Raw genomic sequence first — 26127 nt, 5'->3', positions numbered from 1 at the left:
CCCCCCTCCCCTCTAAAACCCTCAGTTTGTTTGACTCAGAGTCCATCGTTTCTCATGATTCGTCTCCCCCTCCAATTTCCCCCCCTTCATTAGTGCTCACCATAGCACATACCCTCCCCAGTGTCCATCACCCAGCCACCCCATCCCTCCCACCCCCCACCACTCCAGCAACCCTCAGTTTGTTTCCTGAGATTAAGAATTCCTCATATCTCACTTAGCATTTCTAAACTGCAGTCTCCTCACATGTAAAAATCAGGAAAATGATACCACTAATCTGGAAAAGAGATGTTTAGAAATCTTTAGCATAGTGGTTCATGTGTAATAAGGCTTGGGTAAATGCTAGCTAATTAGGTACTGTTTAATAATATAATTAGTCATATCCCACCATTATTATATAGCCTGTATGTATAACACTTTTACTACATTCTACAAATTTTGAGGCCTGTCTCATCTTCAGGTATTGGAAACTGAGGCACTGAGAAGCTAAGTATCTTGCCCGGGGGCATCCTATGGAGCTCTCTGAAGTTAATGCCCCGCAATGCCCGCTATTAGCATCATTCTAATCCCAGATATTTAAGTGTGATCTGATCCAGACCTTCTGGACAGCCGTCCCCGAGAACCTGGCCATCCTCCTCAGGATTAAAGGAGGAGGTATTATTACTTCAGCTCCCCCTGGAGTCTCGCTCTGCCTTTTTTGGCCCACAAGCTGCCGTATGTAGTTTGTGTCTGAAATGGAAAATTTCTGTAACACAATACTCAGCTCTGATCCCCACAGACCTCTCTAGCTTTTTTTTTTTTTTTTGGTTTGGGTTAAACTATGACTTCATAAGCAAAAAGAAGCCTCATTTCCCAGTGTTCTCAGCAAATTCATAAACATTACAGATTCAAAACCCTCCGGTTCCTAGGAATTCCAAAGAATTAATTTCCCTTTTCTGAAAAAGCAGAGCGATGACTGAGAAGTGAGAAGAGAAGTGGGAAAATTAAAACTACCTGCCCTTCAGGACCCGTGGCTCTGCGGGGGGCCGTCCTCTTCTCCCGCTCCCCTCCCCCAGCGTGGTGTGATCCCCCGCACTCCCATAGGTGCCCCGAAGGAACGACAAGAAAGCATGGTGCCCTTAGCTTGATGACCCTGCCTGAACCTGGGTGTGTTGGACAACCAAGCAATGGAAAGCAAGGGTTAGAGGTTCGATCCATTGACTCACTAGCATTTTTCCCCTCCTAGAGCATGAACCCTCCACAAACCGTGTCTACTGCGAGCCTGGACAAATCTGAACAGAGCAGTGGGTTTCCACGGAGTGATTTGCCCCTCTGACACGCTGCTCCAGCCGAGCGGCAGACTGCGCAGCTTCTGGAGCCCAGCTGTCTGGCTCTGATTCCCAGCTCCGCCCCCTGACTAACTAGCCCTGTGACTTTGGGCCGGTTGCACAACCTCTCCATGTCTTCCGTTCCCCATCCAGAAATGGGGCTCGAGCCCTACCTTGTAAGATTTTACAAGGAATAAGTTATTTAAGACATTATAGAGTGTTCAGGAAAGTTCCTGGCACATAATAAGCTCTCCAGGCATTGCTCTTGTTATTACTACTAGTTCTACCCTAGGGCAAGTAATGGAGCATTTCTGGCTACATTTGCTCAAGAAAAACATAATGGCCTCATAGAAAGGAAGGAAGCAGTGTGGTGTCCTGGTAACAGGGCAGCTTTGGAGTCAGGCAGCCCTGAGTTTACCCTTAACACAACGACTTGTGTTGAGTGACCTCAGGCAAGTTATGAGCCTCTTTGAGATCCAGTTTTCTGTTTATAAAATAGAGATAGTAACACCTACCTCCTAGGGTTCCCGGGAGAATCCAACGAAGTACTGTTTGAGAAACACTTGACCCTCGGTCAGCAGCCAGGGAATGGGAGTTATTACATGGTAAACTGGTCACATGAATAAAGAGACCCATTAACTGCTGAAACCACTTATGACCACCCTATTCCATACAACTGACTAAACTAATTCCAACACCTAAGATTCTTAAAAAAAAAAAAAAAATACAGTGTTTTGACTTAGGATTTTTCAACTTTATGATGGTGCAAAAGCAATATGCATTCAGTAGAAACCATACTTCAGGGGCGCCCGGGTGGCTCAGTCGTTAAGCGTCTGCCTTCGGCTCAGGTCATGATCCCAGGGTCCTGGGATCGAGCCCCGCACCGGGCTCCCTGCTTGGCAGGGAGCCTGCTTCTCCCTCTCCCTCTGCCTGCTGCTCACCTGCTTGTGCTTGTGCTCTCTCTCTCTGTCAAATAAATAAATAAAATCTTAAAAAAAAAAAGAAACCATACTTCGTATTTGGAATACTGGGATCTTTTCTCAGGCTAGCGATATGCAGTACAATACTCTCCCACAGCTCCCAGGCAGCCCCCCGCCCCGTCCCGATTACGAGGGTAAGCAACCCCTCCACTTATAACCATTCTGTTTTTCACTTTTGGTACAATTCAATAAAGGACATGAGACATTCAACATTTTCTTATAAAATAGGCTTGATGTTAGATGATGTTGCCCAACTATAGGCTAATGGAAGTGTTCTGAGCATATGTAAGGTAGACTCGGCTGAGCTGTGATGTTCTGTAAGTTAGGTGCATTACATGTATGTCGACTTAGGATATTTTCAGCTTACGAGGACTTCATCGGCTCGCAGATCCCGCTGTTAGCGGAGGAAGTACTGTATTATCAAAGAGTACAGGATAAAACAGCAGTCTCTGTACATTTTTCTGTCTTGTGTTAAACTTGGTTTGCTGTCTGGATTTATAAATCACTCATCACCCCTACCCCCAATTTAGCCTCTTTTCTTTATCAATCGCATTTTTGTTCCAGCATATGCATGGAGATATGGGGTTTTACCAGGTTTCATAAAGGAACTATGATGAAAGTACTCCCCAGACGTCGAGATTTCAACCTCCAGAGGGTATGAAATTCTGTGATGAAACGAAGGTCCTTAGGGCATCACAAGCAGGGTAGCGGTGTCGCTCCGTGTCAGGGATCACGGATTCTGTGACACTGTATTAAAACTGTGTTCCAAGGGGAGCCTTTGACAAAGAATGAGCAGCCCCTGGAGTTGTGCAACAACATAGCTCTGATCCCCAAACACAGAACATAAGGTCCACTCACTCAGACTTGGACCATAACCCCCCTTACTTCTCATGAGTCAGACTCTGTCTTCCAAGCCTTCATTTATACTTGCTGAGGGAGAATGTGTTAATCCCTGGGTGATCTAGTCATGAAGAAGAATTGCAGAATCACCCATTCTGAGAGTTGAAAGACCTACACAGGTCATCAGGCCAACCCTCTGCAGTGCCCCAGGGGAACTTGTCAGTGCAGTTCTGATTTGCCTTTTGTTGGTGGGAAAACCATTTCCCAGGAGTGTTAGAATTCCCCCACCTGACCTGTCATTCTCCCAGCAGGAGGGTGGGGAAAACCAGGAGACATGAAGCACCCTTTGCCCTTGGCTGCCTCCACCAGCATCAGTGTTTGAAGTGCCTAGGTGTGACTTGCAGGATTTCCTGAAGATGTGGGAGAGAGTAATGATGTCACCACTTAAGGTGCAGTGAGAAGGAAAAGGATGAATCCAAACACCAGTGGAGGGAGATAATGGAAAGAAATTATTCCAGGAACCCTAACCAAGCGGACGTTCCTTTGCTTTTATGCTTTCGCTTACCCACACCGCACTCGCTTCTTCCGCAACAGTGTCATCGAAAAGGCACTTTAGAGCTAAAAGCAAAATTACCTGGTCCTGCAGCTCTCAGTTTGCAGTTGAGGAAACGAGTCCCAGATGTCAGGCAGTATGAAGCAGCCAGGAAAGAGGATTGATCCGGAAGTCACTTAGGTTTTCAGCTGCCTGTAGAAAGAGAGAGAAATGTATTCGGGTCAGAGCAAGTGGAATTTTTAACTCCATTATATAGATAAAAAAGGTAAGCTCAAAAGTAAATGATGATACATTTCTTCTCTGGTTCTTACACTACTCTGCTGGGTTGGGCATTGCGGCAGGGCTTGAGCTAAAAACCAGAGGCAGCTTCTATCAAGCAGTTCCCTGAAATGGAAACTGATAGTTGGGGGGGCAAGACATGGTCCCATCCTTTGAATCTTGGGGTAGAAGGAAAGCCAGCGTCCAATCAAATGTGAATCTACATTTCACTGTTGTTTCTTTCTCTGCACGCACACAGGCACACAGCAAGTGGCAAGAACAGACATCTGCAGTGAGAACACTTTTTTTTTAAATACTTATTTATTTATTTGACACAGAGAGAGAAAGAGAGAGAGAGCACGCAAGCACAAGCAGGGGAAGCAGGAGAGGGAGAAGCAGGCTCCCTGCCAAGCAGGGAGCCCGATGCGGGGCTCGATCCCAGGACCCTAGGATCATGACCTGAGCTGAAAGCAGCCATTTAATGGACTGAGCCACCCAGGCGCCCTGAGGACACTTTTTTTTATATCATACCTGTGCCCATCTTTCCCAATGTCACATTTTCTCCCTCTGTAAATTAAGGATTATGATGATGTCCTTCATATAGCATTGTTGTATAGTAAAATAAAATAATGAAGTGTGACTGCTTTTTTAAACCATGAAGCAGTAATTCTTCAGTAATTTGGTTCAAGAACATTCTTAAGAATTTAATGAATGCTGGGCGCCTGGGTGGCTCAGTTGGTTGGGCGACTGCCTTCGGCTCGGGTCATGATCCTGGAGTCCCGGGATCGAGTCCCGCCTCGGGCTCCCTGCTCAGCGGGGGGTCTGCTTCTCCCTCTGCCCTCTTCCCTCTCGTGCTCTCTGTCTCTCATTCTCTCTCAAATAAATAAATAAAACCTTTGAAAAAAAAAAGAAAAAAAAAGAATTTAATGAATGCTAAAGACCCTCACCAAAATTCCCACATGTAGACATGAAGTTTTGCACGTAATTTCAGAGGGTTCACAGACCCTCTGAAGACCTCAGCTTAACACCTCCTCTAAAAGTGCTTACCAAATGTGGAATATTCCAGTCTAAACACTCCAGTCTGAAAATTCCAGAATTTTTCCAACTTGGCATGAACTAGGTGTGTGACATTCATTTATTTGATAAACCTTTACTTGGACCTTACTAGGTACTGGGCCTGTAGGGGCACAGACATCCTTATCTTTTAGGAGTTAACAATCCTAAAGGTGTATTAAAGCCAAAGAGTTCCTACACATGCATTGTGTCAATTGAGAAGGTCACTTCACTCTGACATCTGGCTTTATAGCTCCTGTCTGGTTACTCTGGTCAGTTAGAGGGCAGTGTAGTCACAGCTAATCTGAGACAGGAAACCTGTATACAAAATGTCAAGGGACATTTTCCAGCTCTATGAAGGTGTTCTTTTCCCCAGAAAGATCTGAGTGCGGACAACCAGAGGGAAGCTGTGTTCAGCTTTGGGTGAAACACTATTCCTCACAGTCCTGGGGTCTCCTAGTAAGAATCCTTCATGCCAGTAAAAGGACATCTGTAAACATCTGCCATTCTTCCACATTCTACTAAGTAGCATCTTGTAGATTATTGCTGCCAAACTAGAGAATCAAATATTTCTGGTCATATAACCCCAAATCAGAAATGGGCATTTTCACTATGAGCAAAGGTTTTCTTTTTTCTTTAATTTTCTTTCCTTTTAAATTCCTGTCATCTAGGTTTTAAATTACTCTACCATTTTCAAGTTTGAGGAATCAGAAAAAAGCATATTTTCCTTATCTGAAAATAAGGATAATAATTGTGACTTCTGCATTTAGTTGTGAGATTACATGAAATTTTTTTTTTGCCATTCTAATTCCTTTAGTTTTTTATTTTTTTTAATTTTTTATTTAAATTCAATTTAGTTAACATATAATATATTATTAGTTTCAGGGGTAGAATTTAGTGATTCATCAGTTGCATATAACACCAGTATTCATTATATCAAATGCCCTCCTTAGTGTCCATCACCCAGTTACCGCATCCCCCCACCTCCACTCCCCAACCCTCATTTTGTTTCCTAGAGTTCAGCATCTCTTATGGTTTGTCTCCCTCTCTCTTTTTATCTTATTTTTCCTTCCCTTCCCCTATGTTCATCTGTTTTGTTTCTTAAATTCCACATATGAATGAAATAATATGGTATTTGTCTCTCTCCGACTGACTTAGAAATAAGTCAGCATAGCATAATACCCTCTAGTTCTATCCACGTCGTCGCAAATGGCAAGATTTCATTCTTTTTGATTGCTGAGTAATAATTCCATCGTGTGTGTGTGTGTGTGTGTGTGTGTGTATACACATACCACATCTTCTTTATCCATTCATCTGTTGATGGACATCTAGGCTCTTTCCATATTTTGGCTATTGTGGACATTGCTGCTATAAACCTGAGATATTTTTAATCAGGTACTCAGAATTATTCCTGGCACTTAGTGATAGCTCAACAAATGGTAACAATTATGATTATCATGACCCCATTCCAGCTGTATCCTTAGCTATTGCCAGAGGCCGTGATTTTAGCAGCAATGAGAAACATGTTTTGTTGTCGCTGTTATTCTCCAGAATATCATTTTAAAAATACGGCCACTAAATTTGTCTGCAGAAATGTTAATCTTTGTGACGACTGAGGCTTGATTTTCCAAGCTCCGGATTGAGAGGTATATTAATTGGGTTTTATAGGGGAAGCAGATGGAATTTGGGAAGAGCTGGTAAGATGTGATAGAGGGTGAGGCTTGGAAGTCAAATTAGAAGTGAAGAAACAGAGAGAGAGAGATGATTGATCCTCACTGGGAGTGCCTAGAAGACAATTAGGAAAAGGCGAGAGTAGAAGGCAGGAAATAGGTGCCCTTTCCCTTATGAGGAGGGAAATAGGACGAATGGTCTCACTTCGTTTTGGATGGTTTTGACTAGAAACTGGATTGCAAGAATAAAACAGAATTTCTGCATGGAGGGGGATTGGGAAATGGTGACATATGCCAAGGAGAACTGACATGTTCTCATAAAATCCTGTCCTATCCACCTAGACTTAATGGCTGCCTTTCCTACGTGCATACAGTTTGTAACAAGTGTTTTCCACATGGAAGGAAGGTCTAATTCTCTGTAGAACAGCAGAGGAAGGTTCTGATGCATTTGAAGAGGAAAGAAATGGAAGAGTACAGTTGGTGAGATCTGTGGTGTTGACAACATGACCTCAAGAGAGCCCTTTTCTGTCTTGGTCCAAGTCCTAACCCATGAATGGAAACACTGGAAGTGACCAGCCACCGGAATTCAGGGACTTCAGGGGAGCTCATTCATCGGTGAAGCCGTCCACCCCCACCCCCACCTTCTGGTCTGGCCACAAATACGTGAATCACCGCGGTGGCAATGCTCACAGACACTTGCTGGCCAAATATCCATTCAACTGCCAGCAGTGGAAACATCCTCCGGCGCACCCTCAGCACCCAAACTCTCCTGCACTCCTCGGGTCTGCTCCGCCTTGCCGGCTGATTTTACATTTTCTCACTGGGCCTACGTGCGGAGGTCCTCTGAGACAATACTTAGATTCATGTCTGGAATGCTTCAACATACCATCGAACCAACTCCCACTCTCATTTTTGCCTAAGGGAGAGATTGGCAAATGCCCAAGGAGCCCTCCGGCCACCAGTGAGCCATGTCTTCTGTCTTTAATTATGGGCCCTTGGGTGAACCGCTGCCTTCCATTCACCTCTGACCCGTGGTCAGACACGTGGCCGGGAGTGTTGCCAGATGGAAATTGTTAGTGAAGATCCATATTTAACAGGATGTTTATTTGTGACCTAAGAACAGCTTAGGTCTTGGGCTTGACTTTTGTTTAGTATATGAGATCAACCTTGTATGTGAAATCTTGTGTTTGGATGTGGCTTGGCCTAGGGAAGAGAATAGAAACCGTCCCCTCCTGAGTTCCTTTACAAGCACCTGGGCCAAAAGGAGGATGGGGAAACCAGTCCAAATATTAGGGCCTAAGGGCCTGGGAAGGAGTCCAATGCCCAAATAAACATTTGCACTTGGGTCTGAAGCCTTGCTCGGCTACGATGTCGTACACCTTCCTCTCCCCATATGCTGACATCCCAGAGATTATGAAGACAACCTCTTTTATCTCACAAGACCCTATCAACCAAATGTTCATCACCTGCCTGTCCTCAATCTGAACATTTCATTGCTCTAAATCAAGGTCGGTTGGAGCTTCACCAATATATTCCCAAATAACCGAGCCAAAGTGCCCATGGCCTGCATGAGTCTGTACAACCTCAGGGGGCAAGGACGCTGGAGAATTGGACTTCCTCATCCCCAAGATTTCCCAAGCCAAAAACGCACATGGAAAACCGTACATACACTCAGCTTTCTGGGCGTGCAATTCTGCCCACAGCCTGCTGCTTTGGAAGGTTTTCCCATCAACCCCTTGGGTTTTGTTCCAGCTCTGCACTGGGTGACCTTTTGCCACTCTGTTCAGCAAGTGTTTGGGCAGATGGATGCAAGTCGATGAAACACACATGGTTTATACAAGACGGAGATTAAGAACCCTGCTGCCTGGGCTATGCCTGATCCGTGATCGCCACGAGTGTCCTCGTGGTTTAGAAGAGAAAGATAAATTAACCCATAGAATCCAGTGTTGCATTTTAGTTCTTTCATTTTCTTAGCTTCTAATATAATTTCACAAACCTGACTTCACTTGCAAGTATTCCAACATAGCATTGTAGAGAGAGAAGCGGGATCTTCAGTTCATAACTGGAAGACTGGGGCGATGAGAAAGACAGGCCGGACCCTCACAGCCGAGAATCCCTGGCTGCGTCCAGAGGCCCCTATCTCCCTCAGCAGAAGGTGCTTCCTCTGGGCAAGGTTCTCATTACATCAGCAATGTATTTTTCCAGATACCAGCCTCTCTTGGGATGTAGAAACTGCCTGGGGAAACATTTATCATCCCTAAGCAGGAATTTAGATCTTTGTTTGCCCATTACATTTTCTTCTAATTTCTCCGTGTGTGTGTGTGTGTGTGTGTGTGTGTGTGTGTGTGTACCCTTTTCCTTAGAGACTATCTATTAGTAAGAACTTTCGGATTTAGCTTGACATTTATTTGTTACTATTTTTAATGCAAATGTTAAGTGGCTGTCCTCTGAGAATCTGTAACTTTCCTGTTATATTTTATTTCCAGGAGCAACAATTCTCTTGGCGCACACAAACACACACACACACCCTCTTATGAGACTATAGAAACACACACACTTGGGAAAATGCTGGACAGTGTACTAAAACCTTTTATGTTATTATAGGAATACTGTGATAAAGCTTGTATTCCTGTACCCATTTCACAAATGGAAAACTTATTTAGAGATATGGAGTGACCTGCTAATGTCACAGAGCTAAAATTAGAACCCAAAAGTAAAAATCTGCTTCTCAACCCAGGAACTTGCCCGTATATGCTGTGAGGCTCCTTATGGAAGATGAGCAGAGAAAGGTAATGTTAAAATCCTAGTCCCAGCAGGCTAATCAAGGATCCGATTGCCCTCAGAGAAGAGCGGCCTCAGCACAAAACAGTAACTGGTCCAAGTCCAGTAAGCCGGAGTCGAGGTTGGGGAGGCCCTATAGCAAAGACATGGAGCCTAACAGCTTTGTGGTACCCCGGGCCCCTCCCCAAGGCTCCTCACACACCAGTGTGCACCTGTCTCTTTTTCCCCATGTTCTGGTATAGCTCAACCCACTCAGGTTGGTCAGTCAGCAATCCTGGACCTTGAGAAGGAAGAGTCTGTGTCTAGGTAAATGTATTTACCTAGAAATCTCATTTCCTAGAGCTGCTGTAACAGTGACATACACTGGCTGGCTTGTACAACAGAAATTTATTGTCTCATAGTGCTAGAGGGTAGAATTTCAAATCGAGGTGTAGACAGTTTGGTTCCCTCTGAGGGCCAAACGAGGGAAAATCTTTTCCATGCTTCACTTCTTGGCTTCTGGTGATTTGCTGGCTGACTGCAGCGTTCCTTGGCCTATAATGCATCACTCCAATCTTGGCCTTCTTTGTCACATGGTGTTCTCCCTCTGTGTGTGTCTGTCTCTGTGCCCAAACTCCCACTTTTTATAAGGACACCCATCGTTCTGGATTAGGGCCTACCCTAATGACTTCATCTTAATTTGATCATCTGTAAGAATCTACTTACAAAAAGGGTCACATTCACAGGTATTGGTGGTTAGGATCTCAGCGTCTTTCGGCGGACACAATTCAATCCGTAACAATAAAGACCGTGTTTCTTCTTGAAAATCATCTCTTACTCTGAAACCATCATCTCTGACATACCTACCTTGGTTTCACCTACCTCAAACATAATGATTAACTTCCTTTTATAAAGATCGACTTTATCCCATTAGGTTTTTAAAATTTCTGTATTTTGACAAATGACCCTTTGGATTTAGTACAGAATACCCCCATGGCTCCCCTCCACAAAAAGGTAAATGCTCTCCTAAAATATAAAGTTGCTATCATTATGGGGATTTTTACTTCTGCCTTACTTGTACTATAAACTCTGTTCGCTCACATCGTGGAGAACAAGTAACATACTTAAAATGGATCAAAATCTGTATTATTATTCATTATTATTATTATTATTCAGAAGGAGACCTGGTTCAGAGGAAAGTTTTTTCCAACGTGATTCTGGAAAAGTTCTACAAGTTGTATTTTCCAAAGGATTTAACCTTATCTTTCTGATTTATTTTTTAAAATAAATTGCTTTTTTATTTTCTATAGTAGAAGAAAGATTTTTTTTTAAAAAAGGGGGGTCAGGGGAGGGGGAAGGGGTAAGAAGAAGAGAGAGAAGAGGAGGAAAAGGAAGCCCACAAAAGGGTGCGCGTGCAAGTGCCTATGGCTACAGGTGTCTGTGATGGTGTGTTTACCCCAAAGCTGGAAAACGTTTTGAAACTCTGTCAGCTGTCTGGTCTCTGGGCTCAGAAGTGCCTGCATCATCCCTGTCCTAGCCAGACCCTGGGAATGACTTGCTTCTTACAAAGCAGTCTGTGCCCGGGACCCAGCCAAGTCTAAATTCTTTTTTTTTTTTTTTTTTATTTGCAGTAGCACTTTCCTCAGTTCAGATTCACAGGTGAAAGTATAAGAGAACATCCAACGTAGCTTTCCTCATCAAAGGGCTTCCCTATAGCCGGAGAACGTATCTGTTTGCCTTATACATCCCCAGGCTTCAGGGCAAGACAGTATTTCATTACAGACACACCTCCCAGAGCCTTTCTCCGCACGCTTTCTTCAGAGGCCCTCCACTGCCCTGCCAAGGGAGGGCTGGGGCCTGTGAGGACTGTAGTTTGGGTTTTCTCCTCACAGAGAGAGAAGGCTTAGCTGGGGCCGGGAACCTCTCCTCTGTCCACGCCCATTCGTATGTAGATCAAACACCTCTGATTCCCAGTATATTTTCCCTGGGTTTAAGCATAGAGGCAAACAACTACAGTAAACAGATAAGTACTTACTTTCTTGCTACCGGGATTGAATTGGTGGAAGCTGGAGACTAGTCCTTGGTGGAGACAAGCGGGAAATTCAGAGCTCTGACAGCGTTACTCAAAGTGCAGCCTGAGAACCACTTTCAGCAGAATCAACTGAAAAGCTTGTTAATAAAAATTAACCAGGTTTCCCAGGTTCTGCTTCAAACCAACATCATCAGAAATTCTTGGAGTGGGGACTAAGGAATCTCATTTTTATTGCTTCCCAGGTGCTTTCAATGCACAGTAAGCTATGAGAGCCACCGCATGACCCAAATGTATGTGAGCAGCCAAGGCTTATGCGAATATGGATCCCAGCATGTACCTAGGTGTCCCTTGAGGACCCAGAAAATCAGTGACTTGTCATGTCAGTTTAGAGAAAGTTGGACTTTGGATAGGGTCTTCCCTGGCTCCTGACTTCTCTGCAAAGTTCATCTCTATACATCAGCGCTTTCTTCAGCACTTCGCATGCCCTCCATGCTATTGGATTGCTGTGATCGGTTTACCCGAATTTCTTTTTCAGGCAGAGACAGTGGCTTATTACCTCTGTTGCTTTCTATATCCTTGCCTGGCAGAGCTCCTGCCTAATAAACCTCTGTTGATTAAATAAATAAACATAGCTGCTTTACCCCTCAGAAACTTGGCAAGCAAAGGATTTGTGTTTGATCTCAGTAAACTACTGGGATTCACGATAGTGTAGGTTTAAGATGAGGCCGGGTCTGATTGGACGTTTAGCCTTATTCCTAAGATCCCTAAACAGTAGAGTTTCATCACAGATGCTCCCACCATCATCTTTCTTTTTTAATTGATGTATAGGTTGCACACGATGTGACACTAGTTTCAAGTGTACAACACAGTGATTCAACGTCTCCACAAGTGTAGCTCCCATCGGTCACCAGGCAGACGCCATTGGCTGTATGCCTTATGCCGAGCCTTCCATCTGGGTGCCCTAGCCATTCCGTAACTGGAAGCCTGTACTTCCTACTCCCCTTCACCCATTTTGTCCACCCCCCACTCCCCTCCCCTCTGCAATCACCAGTCTGTTGTCTGTAGTGATAGGTCTGCTTCTGCTTTTACTTTTTCGCTTGTTTTGTGTTTTAGATGCCACGTCATCTCTCGAGTTGGAAACTCGTTTCTGCGCTCTCTTCTCACCCCTGCTTCGAAAGGATATGTTGCTAGCAGGTAGCAGGAAGGGGCCCAAACGGCTGTTAGAGAGTTGCAGATGCTGGTTAGTTGCCATATAGACTCAGTACTCAAGTGCCCTGTCCACCCAGCCAAGGCCTAGGAAAGCTACCAAGGTACTAGGAGGATGCGGCTCTCCGCATCTTGCCGCTCCCTGTGCACCGGGCCCACAGACTCAAAAGAGGAAGAAGGCCAGTGCCCGGGAGAGCCTCAGGCTTGACCGCTCCTCCCTCCCTGTGGAACACTCCTGGGCTCTCAGGTCGCCTCTGTGAGGGGCTGGGAGGCGTCTGGTGGCGATAGGCGATTGCAGGAATGAGATCCACTGCAGGTGTTTCTCTGAACTTGCTCTTGCTGCAGAGTTACGTCCTGACTAGTGACCCTTCGGGGATGGTTTAGTGGGTTCGGAAATTAATAAAGTCAGAAAGAAACAAACAAATGTGATCATCAGTCTTGGTACTAGCAAGCGCTCTATCTCCAGGAAACTGAGATGGGACAGGAAAACACCGGGCTTGAAAGCGCTGAGTGGTTTGGCACATCTGGCTTGAGATGTGCTGACTGAGGAAGTGCCAGGACCAGAAATATGAGGAGGAATATGGGGTCCTGGGAAAGGGCACCTCCCCGGGGCTTGGGGTGGTTTTCAGGGCTTTTTTCTGTTTTCATCTTGAAAAAGAAAAAAAAGAAAGCTGAAATAAAGCTGACTTGAAATAATTTCAGTCATGTGCATATCCTAACTCTTGCACATTCTTTGTCCTGTTAACGTCTCCTTATTTCAAAGAACACTGTCAATTTATAAGGCCCAAACTTCATGGTGTTTTTAATTTAAACAGAGGGTTTTGCCAAACCTAGCCCTAAGAGAAATATTTTCATTATCCAGCTCTCTGATCGACTCCGCAGCTCGGGTGTGGTTTCACTCTCCAGTTCAGCAAGGTTCTGGCTGCTCAGCAGCAAACCCCGTGGACGGCCTTGAGATGTGAACACGCTGCCGATGCTTGCATCTGATTCAAGAGACACGCCATAGGGAGTGGGGTGCAGAAGTGGGAGAACCAAATTAAGATTTACATTTAATAGTGTTATATGTGCTATAAAGAAAAGGAAGGTTTGAATCATAACAATTCCTAATAATCATGAGAATCATAGCTATCAATTATCGAGCACTGACTATTGCAGCAGCCTACCCTGGTGGCTTTATGGATGCGTCATCCTCCCAACAACCTTAGGAGTAGATACATCATCATCATCATCATTATCACCATTTACAACTATAGCAGAAGAGCAGACAGATCAAATGAAGGTGGCTTGGCCTCTCATTTTGTCAGATGCATGGTGGGTCCGCACCTTCAGAAAACAAGCTTCAAGAACCCAGGTCTAATCTCCCCGCCTCCCCCCCTCCAGAGATTAAAAAGGTGAGTAACAGTGGAAGCAAATCACATGGAAAGGCATGTAAATGACATTCTAGAAAGACTAACAAGTCAAGAAGTAGGGGTTGAAGATGCAGAGTGTGAGGGCTGAAGGTGGGACCTGAATTTGCTCTAGCCCGGAGCACTCTGGCGGCAGAAGGGTCTTAGAAAGGGGCAGGGAAACCTAAATGACAGATCTGGCAGATTTTTGGCATCCTCTCTCAGACTTTCTTCTAATTGTACATTTTTTTAATGTTATGCAATGCATATGCACGCAATCTGGTTTATCCTGAAGATGGAGTAGAATAAGCAAAAAAAAAAAAAGAGTGTTCTTATAAAACTGGGTATAATGAAATTTTGACTTGAAACTTGACCCTGAGAATAATTATTTTAGATATGTTTTTCTTTAGCAAAGAAATTAGCAGAGTTCTTGTATTTTTCTACAGTTGCATGTTTAGGAACCCGTTTCTTTGTTATTGACAAATTAGTGAGAGCCCAGAATTCAAACTGACTCTATGAAAATGGGCACTCATTTCTCAAATAAGGTGTTTAAGTATGCCTCATTGCTTTGCTATAAAATTCACCCTGAAAAATTCTCAGAGCTGTTAGTGCAAACTTTGGAACACAGTTCGTTTGCAGAGATACTGAGTTCCCCGGCAGCAATGCCAAAGTCAGGGGATCCTGAAGCAGAGTGTAACTGCACGGAAAAACTCCTGGGCCAAGGCACATAAGTAACCAGAATGAGAAAGCCCAGTAACTGCTATGTGAGAATGCGCTCTTGAAGAACAGGCCTTATTTAAATGTGGTTGGGTCGAGTTGCCTGTATGGTTGGACTGTAGATGCATCTGGGCAAGAATCCCTGTTGTTATATAAACTTTCCTGCATTCTAGTCTAAATCTTTCTTTGTCAATCAAGTGGGACTAGGGAGGAAAGGGAGTAGGAAAAGGAAGAAGATAGAAAAGCAAAATCCCTTTCCATAGTATGGTGCATAGGTCAACATTTCATTTTATGGAAAGTCCCTTTCTGCTCTTCTACCGTATTTCCAAAGTATTTATGATTTATGGGTTTTTATATCTGTTGTACAAGCCAAATTTTAATTTACTCTCTGAGCTCACATTCCTCCAATTATGCCTCACCCTCCAAGTTGATTCAGTTGGGATCTCCCACCAACATTCTGGAAGGTCCAGCTTCCGGAGGGTAAATCTTCCCCTGCCAAATACTGAATCAACTGCACCCTATCTTAGACAATATGAAGGAAAGGATTTGTAATGATTCATATACCTGGATGTAAAACTCAAAGAATCTAGGCCAGCATAACAGTACAAAATAGTCACAGTCCACCCTCGATGTTGCAGAGAGCCTGCACCTTTCCTTAATTGTGGGCAAGTTTAATGCATTCTGTCCAAAGATGCTTGTGCTGAAGACACTTAAGTATATTGCTAAGGAAACTGAAGATAGATTCTTAGCCTTAAGGAGCTTATGGTCAAGCTAAGAAAATCTGGAAAGCACATACGGTTTAGGAGCCAAAAGAAGAAAAACCTCCAAAAGGCATAAAAAAGAGAAGACAGAAAGGTAAGCCAAGAGGCAGTCTCATGCAATGAAACAGGAAGCCTGGACAGAAAGGCTTTGATGAGAGGCAGCGTCATGTCCCATAGGAAGCTCTGAGAAACGGACTCCTCTGTAAACATAGAGGTTCTTGCTAGTGAAAGATACCTCCACCATGCACAGTAATAAGGAACTCATTATTAAAATGGAGCCATTATGATTTTCTAAATAAGGATTTATGTTTTTTTTCCCTTTTCTTTCTTTTCTTTTTTCTTGTAAAATAACCCCAAAGATGCAGAATCTAATTTGAAGTTAATATCTAGCTCTAAAATTTAGGCTCAGAATTTACAGTATTTCTTTTCTCTTGTTTTCTAACAAAGGGACATTTAGTATGGTATCATAAATCAGACCACTCTTCTCTCAACTGCGAATATTTAGAAGAACAGAAAGGCCAAAGGCACTCTGGTTCCAGATTACTAGAAACAGCTCTTTCCTTCTCTGTTCAGCTTTATGTGATTTCTTTCGATCGTGTTCCACATTTCCTTTTCTTCAAAAGGATGCTGGCTTGTGGTACCCTGGCATGCATCATATTCTCAATTTGTTGTTTGATGCCATCTGCTTAACACAATAGAAAAGAATTAAGAGTCCTATCACGTCAGCTGAATTCATCTGATCCCCCTCCAAGGAATATATGGCACTATTCTACAGGACAAAAATCATGGGTGTTAAATCCTTCAAGTAGTTTCAGATGGGAAACATCTGTTTTACCGAGTATAGATGTTAGGTGTTCTACATCATTGCCCGCCCCTCCCCACTTTTTCTGGTAAATGGATTGGCTTATGGCAAATCCAGACCACTTGATGAGCCCTAGAAAGGAAATTTAAAAAGCACAGGAGTCAGCAGAATCTTGTGGAGAGCTCTGGATTTGCATGCCGTCACGCAACCAAACTACTTCCTTGAGGGAGTCATATAACCAACCCCTCATCTTAAAAATTGGGTTCACTTATGTACCCCCCCAAATTCATATGCTGAAGTCCTAACTCACAATACCTCCAAATGTGGCCTTATTTGGAAATAGGGTCTTAACAAATGTAATCAAGTTAAAATGAGATCATTAGGATGAGTGGACGCCAATATGATGTCCTTGCAGAATGGAGACGTTTCGACAGGGACACACATAGAGAGAAAACACCACGGGGACACCCTACAAGGCAAGGACAGAAGGATGAAAGGAACAGATCCTTTTCTCACAGCGCTAATAAGGAACCAACTTCGCCGGCATCTGGGTTCCAGACTTCTAGCCTCCACAACTGTGAGACAATACATTTCTGTTGGTTAAACCACCCCGTTTGTGGTACTTGGTTATGGGAGCCCCAGCAAACGAATACAGATCCTGTTATAGATCCACCTCACTGGGCTGTATTAAGGATTACAGAAAACATGTCAAGTGTCCAACCTGGTTTTAGGGCTGAAACTGCCATTCCTATAGAACACCGCTCCTGTCCACAGTTTCAATGAAATTAGAAGACTGCTCATGCTCTCATGTGAAGCACACTTCGGCTCTCATTAGGATGTCCTTGGCCTTAGAGTCCCTCATACAGAGCATCTCTACTTACCACCCAGGACTCAAAACAGGCCAAATTGGTCCTAAGAAACCCAAGATCCATTCTGAATCCCTAAAACAAGCATGACAATTGTTGCATAGCCATAACTGGGACCGAGAGGTCTGTGGAGATCAAGGTTTCTCCCCAGTTCTCCTCTGTCATCCGATCCATTCTTCTCTACCTACAAATTTCCTTCACCCACTAACTTCCTTTAGCTTCTGGGCTGCTCCTACAGCCACCCTTTGGCTACTTTTATAAGATTTGTTCTCATACTTCAGTGGCATCACAATTACCTGAAAAGCTTGTGAAACTCAGACTGCGGAGCCCTCCTCACAGGCTCTCTGATTTAGTAGGTCGGCGGGAGCACTAGCAAGTTTCTAGGCCATGCTGATACTCCCGGTCTAGGGACCACACTTTGAAAATACCTGATGTATATAATCTGACTTTTCTGCTTCAGTTTTCACTGATTACTCATCGACAAACTTTCAGGTTCCCCAAATTAGTTTTATTTATTTATTTGTTTATTTATTTATTATTTGAGTATAGTTGACACACAATGTTACATTAGCTTCAGGTATATAACTTAGTGATTTGATGAGTTTATACATGATGCTACGTTCACCATAAGTGTAGCTACCGTCTGTCCCATTACCTCGCTTTATGATATCATCGACCATATTCATTATGCAGTGCTTTTTATTCCCATGACTTCTTCACTTATTCATTTCATAGCTGGAAGCCTATATATTCCTCTCCCCTTCATCTATTTTGCTCACTCCCCCTCCTGCTCCCCTCCCCTCTATAGCCATCAGTTTGTTCTCTGTATTTATAAATCTGATTCTGCTTTCTGTTTGTTTATTCTTTTTTTTTTTTAAACTCCACTTATGAGTGGAATCACATGGTGTTCATCTTCCTCAGTCTGACTTATTTCACTTAACATAATACCCTCTAGGTCCATCCATTGTTTCAAATGGAAAAATGTCATCCTGTTTTGTGGCTGCATAATATTTCATTGACTGTATCTATGTATATACCACATTTCCCTTATCCATTTGTCTATCAATGGACACTTGGGTTTCTTCCATATCTTGGCTATTGTAAATAATGCTGCAACAAACATACAGGTGCACATATCTTTTTGAATCAGTGTTTTTGTTTTCTTTGGGTAAATACACAATAGTGGAATTATTGGATTATATGATATTTCTACTTTTACCAAAATCGACATTTTTAAAAGGGCTCGGACCCAAATCCTCTTTTTGCCTTAGGTACATAGGTCCCTGACCACCATATATATTGAAATACTTAGGGTAATTAATCCAATCAGCTGTGACCAATGAAAGATTAGGTATGTGTCCCCACATTTAGCTACTTAGTGTCCCACTCCTTCTGTAGATTTTATAAGTGGAGCCATGTGTCTAGTTTACAAAATGTGGGCCCAAACCTTATTTATAAGTCAGATATTTGTCACAGTCAGTTCTCAAATGTTGACTTCCTACTATACATTATTAAGAAGTACAGCATTTCAGAATCATACTGAACAACATCATTCAAAGGGGAAAGTACTACATAATTCTAACTCAGGATGCCCAGAACTCTGATCTCACAGAGATTCTTCAGGTAAAACTGTGCTGGGTTATGGCAGACTTGTAGTTTTGATGGCAAAGGGATGGACCTAATTGCAGCAGTAGCATCAGAAGTAGAGGCAAAATCTATAGGGGATATTTGTAGGTGTTTCATATGTCAGTACATTAACTGAGTGTGTCTTTACAAGTAGACTGTCTGTTCTTTTCAGCATACTGAATCTTGGTTTTCCCTTGGGCCAAGCATAGAGCTGTAGACATAGTAGATGTTTAATAAATACTTGATTGATGAATGAATGGTCATTATCCTTTATGTTTGTGTAGTAACTTAGAATCTTTCCATTGGCATCATCTCTCTCACCATCATAATGTATGAAATTTGCTCTGAAGACATTTTTCAGCTTTTGTGATTCAAGCTGACATCCTTGTGGCCCAGTACACAATGAAAGAAAAATCTAATTGCTGAAAAGAAGTTCAAAATATAACTTCTTTACTTATTTCTGAAGAACTATGGAGGGAATCTATTGACCGTGGTGATCACTTCTTTAAATTTCCTTGTCTCTCTCCACTGCTTTCCTTTTCCCAAACCTATCTGGCACTCCCAAGGAAACTTCTTTCTCACAGCTCCAGCCCACATGCCTCTCATCGTTCTCTATTCTTCTCCCTTTCCTCCAATTTTGTAACAAACTCTGTATTATGGGCCTTTCTAAGCAAGTTTGCCAAGAGTGTTTGGAACCCTCACACTGTGGCCCAGTACTGAACTTAAATGAGAGTTTTATTAGGATCTCCTCAAACAGTAGCCTCACCTCAAAAGCCCCTTCTTCTAAGATTCTTTACTTCTACTTTCTAAATATATTTAGCAAATGACAATTGAATTTCTTCTCCGTAAACATTCACAGAAAGATTGGGTTCATGTGGATGGTAGAAATGATCATTAGTTTTCCAAATATGATTCAACTTAAAAGCAAGAATTTTCTTCAGCCTTCTGCAATGCAGATGCATTCCTTTCTCCCCACACTCTCAAATCTCAAATTCTTAAGCAAAGAAATTTTGGGAATTGTTGTTGTTGTTTTTTAATCTAGGAAAGAATCCAGAAAGCATTGCTTTTCTCAGTCTTCATCTTGGTGCAGATGAAATACAGTCTTCTGTATTTGAAGTATGAGGTGGCAGCTGTAGACGAGACAGTATTGCTTCTAGCACCAAATTACCCCAGTCAAGGGCCATGATGCAAGCTGCCTATTCTGAATTTATCAAGCAAACTATGACTTAGTTCTATCTCTCTCAGGCAAAAACTCTGTTTACTCATTTAGTATCTCAGGAATGGGACAAGATACAAGGCCAGGGCCAAGATAGGGTGAGATTTGAAGAAGAGAGACAAACTATAAAGCTAAAAGTCACTATTAGCATCCAAATGACAATAATAATAGAAGGTGGAGATAGGCAATGACTGTCCTTGCACTAGATCGCAAATGTCCAGACTTCTAACTAAAAATGATCTTAGGTAAGAATGAAACCTATTCCAAGTTAAATGGTCAGTCTCAGAAAGGACATTAGGCTCCTGGCAACTATATCAAAGCTTGAGCTGGTTTCGTAGTTCACATTTCCCAGCTGGAAGATGCAAATTGAGAGTGGAAAGAAAGAGAGGTGCCTGTGCCTGCCTGAGCCCCAGAAATGTTGACCACTCTTTGAGTTCAAGAGCTCAAGTTTAACCTTTTAAGTTTCCTCAACCTGGAATGCTCTCCACCCTCGTCTTTTTTTTTTTTTTAAAGATTTTATTTATTTATTTGACACAGAGAGAGAGAGCATAAGCAGGGGGAGTGGCAGGCAGGCAGAGGGAGAGGCAGGCTCTGTGCTGAGCAGGGAGCCCGATGCGGGCTTGATCCCAGGACCCCGGGATCATGACCTGAGCCGAAGGCAGATGCCTAACCGACTGAGCCACCCAGGCGCCCCAATAAGTACTAGTATTTTTTTTTTTTTTAAGATTTTATTTATTTATTTGACGGAGAGAGAGTTAGCGAGAGCAGGAACACAAGCAGGGGGGAGGGGTAGAGGGAGAAGCAGGCTCTCCGCGGAGCAGGAAGCCCGATGCGGGACTCGATCCCAGGACCCCGGGATCATGGCCTGAGCCGAAGGCAGACGCCCAACCGACTGAGCCACCCAGGTGCCCCTCCACCCTCCTTTTTACCATGATGGCTAATCCTTGCTTATCTTTTTGGTTTCAGTGTAAACATCATTTTTTGCCAGACAGCCTCCCTTGACCCTTGCCACCCCCCCCCCACCCCCGTTAAACTAGGTGAATGCCTGCCAGCGCTTTCGGAGTGCCAGGTACAGATCCTGTAGACTACTCATCACACTTCTGCTCCTGCGTAGTGATTGCCTTTCTGATCAGTGGTAAACTCTGTGAGGGCAATGACCTTCTCTACTTTCCACGTCATTTTGAGCAGGTGCTTTTCACATACCAGGTGGTATATAGAGCTCTGGTTTTGTTCTCAGCCTATTCAGAAAGAAGAGAAATTTTGAAATATACCGCTTTCTTTTTAAGGTTTATCTATATTTGTATCTCCATATTATTTGCATAGTTCGAATTAGTCTTTACATACTAATCTTACGTCACATATAATTTCATCTTATGAACAGTTTTGGTTCTTGTTTTTCTTCTTAGTTCTTTCTCTTTCTTTCTTCTCCTCTGACCCAGGACGGTACTTTCTAAAATTCAAAAGCTCTCTGCGCTTCAGCATTCTGAGAATTCTTGCTTTACGTGTTTATTTCTAGAAACTGTGCTTGCGGGAGTTCTGAGGTCTGTGGCTTCAGCCTCAAGGTCATGGGAAAACCCTTACTGTACAGGATGAGGTTTCTGGAGTCCTCCAATGAATATGTGCAATTGGTTAATCACAGAGGAGTCAATTCTTGATTACCTTCACATAAAATACTTCTCTCTCAAATGAGTAGCCTCGACAGCAATTACATCTAAAATGTCCACTTTGCTTTGGAATTTACTTCTACTCTTCTTAGCGACAAGTTATTTAATGAGATAGAATAGAACAAGCATTGAAGCAGAAGCAAGGTTAGGAGATAAGACAAAACATCTCCTTTAATTGCATTCAAGTATCCAAGTTTAGATCATTCAGAACAAACTTGCAGATCAATCAGAGAACACCCAGGGAGAGAAACATTCATAACGATGAATGTACCTGCACTCCAGAGACAGACAGGTGTCCTTCTGATTTAGAGATTAACAAGCTAGTGGCCCATAGCAAGAGTCTAGAATTGACCATTAAATAGCAATTTGTGAACAGTTGGGTCAGAATACCTTACCTCTGTTCCAAAGGATTAAAATCAAGTTTTGTCAAACTTAAGACACTATGTCAGATGAATACCAAAGAGGAATTCAATTTTTATTTCGGTAAGCCTCTTTTTTTTTTTTTTTAAGATTTTATTTATTTATTTGACACAGAGAGAGAGATAGCGAGAGAGATAGCGAGAGAGAGAGAAAGAGCACAAACAGGGGGAGCGGCAGGCAGAGGGAGAATCAGGCTTCCTGCATGAGCAGGGAGCCCGATGCGGGGCTCAATCCCAGGACCCTGGGATCATGACCTGGAGCTGAAGGCAGCGGTTTAACCAACTGAGCCACCCAGGCGCCCCTCGGTAAGGCTCTTAACAAGCTTTGTTATTATATCATTTTAAGAACCAGATGGTAAACTGAGGATTATATGGAAACATAGTGGGGGGGATTGGGAGTTGAATGAACAAACATATTAAAGAGAATTGTTTAGTGCATCCATGTCTTTTGGAAGGAGTAATCTCTCTAACATGTCATAGTGCTCCTCCTGCCCCTTATCATGTTGACAATTATTTAGATGACATTTTTTTTCAAAACTGCCAAAAGCACGAAACCGGGGAGGGAAAATATGTTGGTTAATGGAATCAAGGTCAAGATTGAGAAATATTTTAACAGGCAATAAATATAATCACCAACATTCCACAAACTTATGATTAAGGACACATGTCTGAACAGTAATTTTTATTAATCAAGTAATCTATATTTTGTTTTAGAACAGTCAGAAAATACAAACAAGTAAATAGAAGAAAAAGCTGTCAGGTGGTAGTCATTAGAACTGTCCCAAAAAATTAGTGGTAAGTGCGTGGTAAGATTGCACTTCCTTACTGCTTTTGACATGTGACATGGCCTTATGATTTTCCTTTAACAACAAAATAACAGAAACGCCATGCAGCATGTGCAAGTTGTCTCATCCTTTATTCCTGTCCCAGTGGTAACGGAAGCTTCTGGAGCCTCCGTCTGTCTGTGTTTCTGAGTGAGAGTGATGAGTAGGCCTCCTCTCTCACAGCATGCATTGGGATATAGCATACTCAAGAACTAATCTCTTGTTGTACTAAGTCACTAAGATTTGGGGAGTCTTTGCTATTGCAGTAAAACCTAACCTATTTTGACTGATAAAACTAGGATTTCTGAACACAAAGATAAGAAGTGTGTTTGTAGTACTCTATTTTGTAACATCCTGATTCACTTTATTATACTGTAAAGTAAATATATTTCTACAACATCAGTTTTACAACTGCAGGGTAATAATAGTTCACCATTTGGACATTGCATTCATTACTGAACCAATCTGCTATTTTTAGAACTTATTTTTCCTATTATATTATAATTAATGTTATGATGACACTCTGTTCATATCTTTAATATTTACTTGGGATAAATTTAGAAAAGTGGTATTATAGGAAAAAAGGTTATTGCCTTATTGGGCTTTTATCATATATTTTTAAATTATACTAAAATAAGTACTACAAATATACAGTCCCAGCTGTGTGCAAGAAATCCTGTTTTGTCAGATACTTTTCTACACAGGATATTGGCTATTTTCACATTCATTAGTCTAATTTAGCCAGCACGTTTAGTGGCTAGTTTGTTTGAACATTTCATCAAATGTTTGAAGACCATTTCATTTTTTTGTTATACAATTGTTCATGGCCTTTTTCTTATGTCTATTTTAGTTGACTCATAAGGGCTCTTGAGATATTAAGTCTACTAACCTTTATCATATATTTTGCAAACATATTTTTCAGTTTTCTAGTTTTTTTAATATTATTTATGATTTTTTGCCATATTGAAGTTTCAAATTTTAGATTAAAAAAATATAACAGTCTTTCCTATGTGACTTATGTCTTTGGAAGTCATACTTAGAATACGTCCTCAAATCTCCCAATAAAATAGAATATTTTCCTCTAGTACGTTTATTATTTTTTACACATACTTTTGAATCCATCTAGAACTTATTTATGAATATTGAATATAATAGGAATCTTTTCTCATCCCCTCAAGAAAAAAAGACCTAGGGTTTTTAACTGACCTAAAATACTGTAAGAAGCAGTAGTGAAAAATCTAAGATTTTACAATTCTGGAACATGTTTGACCTGCCTGAGGAAAATGGCTTAATAAATAACCCTTGTTCCCTTCAAAACGTTAGGTCTGAGTTCTTAAAATGGCTTAAACTAAAAATGGTTTAAACAATTAAGGGACACAAGCATTAACCTAGGGCGTGGTGTTCTAGCCCAGGACCTACCACCCAGTAATAAGCAGTAGAAACTTAGACACATCGCTTATCTTTCTTGGGCTAGTTTGTCATTCTAAAATGAGAGACGTGAAATAATAAAATATCATTACTATATGATCTAAGGGCCCTTTCAAAGTCTAAGATACTATAATTTTATGTTTAATAGATAGGTGAAATAAACTATATAATCAGGTTTCTAAATAGAAACCCATATGCTTGATCTAACAAACCCTGGTCATTTCAATACCTTATCTTATTGAGAGCCTCTAGAAACCAATCCAGAGGTTAAACCCAAGGTTCATATATTCATTATTCATAAAACAAAAATTAAGGAACTGTTTTGTTCCAGGCACTATATTAGGACCAGAGATTCAAAGATGACTAAAATGAAGTCTGTACTCTCAAAGATACCACAGTTTCATAATGATGACAGCCTAGTAGACTAACAATTACCATTGTGCTGAGTGTCTAACTGCTGTAGGTCCAGAGACACGCATCTTTTATCCAAGTCTCTAAACGATAGGTCTAGATGATATCTAAAGATTCTCCCAGCTTTACATCTTGTGCACGCTTCTAAATCAGAAGGAAGACTAGCCTACCAAACCCACTTCCCCAGGGCTAACCAGTAGTTGTATAAAGACAAATGCTGAGCAATACCCCCAAGGCTCAAGTCAGAGACTCAATTACAACTGCCTGTTTAAGATTAAAGATGCCTCTGGAGTCTCCATCAACCAAACCACAAATAACCTTCATAAATCCCTCCTGACAATTACCTTCTGTGGATATTTTCTATGGTGCTGGCTCATCTAAACTTTCTTAGTATGGTGTAAATAAAACCCAATGTGATAGCCTTTCTGTTCTTTAGTTACCTGCTCACTAAAGGCACATTTTGTTTTACAGAAGGGTCACATTGACAAGTGACCATATTTTATTTTATTTTATTTTTTTAAAGATTTTATTTATTTATTTGAGAATGAGAGAGAGCACATGAGAGGGGGGAGGGTCAGAAGGAGAAGCAGACTCCCTGCCGAGCAGGGAGCCCGATGCGGGACTCGATCCAGGGACTCCAGGATCATGACCTGAGCCGAAGGCAGTCGCTTAACCAACTGAGCCACCCAGGCGCCCCAACAAGTGACCATATTTTAGTGTGTAATTGTAATGGCAAAGTGCACTGATTTGAGTGATGGCTAGGAAGTGATTCATGTGGTCTAAAGCTGGCTTTTGCAGAGATAGTTGTGAGATCTGCCTCTTAGACCTATAAGCAGTTGGGGCAGGATTCTAACATTATACCTGATACAGCGCTAAGCCCTCAGACTCCCACATTATGAAATCTCAGCTTTTGTTTCAATAAAAATAACCTGGCAGTTCCTCCTGATCAAGAATAGAGGAAAAGAAAATTTATGAACCAACAGAATTCTGGAGGCCTTGTTGAAACATAGAATGCTGACCTATACCCCCAGAATTTCTGATTCATATAGGTATGGGGTGGTATGTAAGAATTTGTATTTCTAGCAAGTGCCCAGGCGATGCTGCTGCTGCTGCTGGTAGAAGAACCAAACTTTAAGAACCACTGTCCTAGAAGATAGTTAGTGGATACTTGACAAATGCCTTCCCATCTCAAAGAACTTCTCAAAAGAAGCCAGGCTTCTGTATCCACTAAGGGTCTTCATAGAGAGTACTCTCAGAAATGGAACAAAGAAAAGATTAGAAGTAAATACCATTAAGAGTTCTTCTGAGGGATGCCTGGGTGGCTCAGTCAATTAAGAGACTGACTTTGGCTC

General features: G+C 42.2%; 1 long non-coding RNA gene across 1 annotated transcript in view; it reads right to left on the bottom strand.

The window, feature by feature from the left end:
• Positions 1-1337, bottom strand: part of LOC115943515 (uncharacterized) — a 12696-nt gene extending 11359 nt beyond the window's left edge. Inside the window, exon 1 of the long non-coding RNA XR_014138329.1 lies at positions 1243-1337. This is a non-coding gene — a long non-coding RNA (uncharacterized LOC115943515). The remainder of the gene's footprint in view (positions 1-1242) is intronic.
• Between the last annotated feature and the right edge of the window lie 24790 nt (positions 1338-26127).

Source organism: Leptonychotes weddellii, chromosome 1 (genome assembly GCF_054177405.1).
Source record: "Leptonychotes weddellii isolate Sample4059 chromosome 1, ASM5417740v2, whole genome shotgun sequence".
NCBI classification, from domain to species: Eukaryota; Metazoa; Chordata; class Mammalia; order Carnivora; family Phocidae; genus Leptonychotes; species Leptonychotes weddellii.
This window is presented reverse-complemented; position numbering and strand designations above follow the sequence as displayed.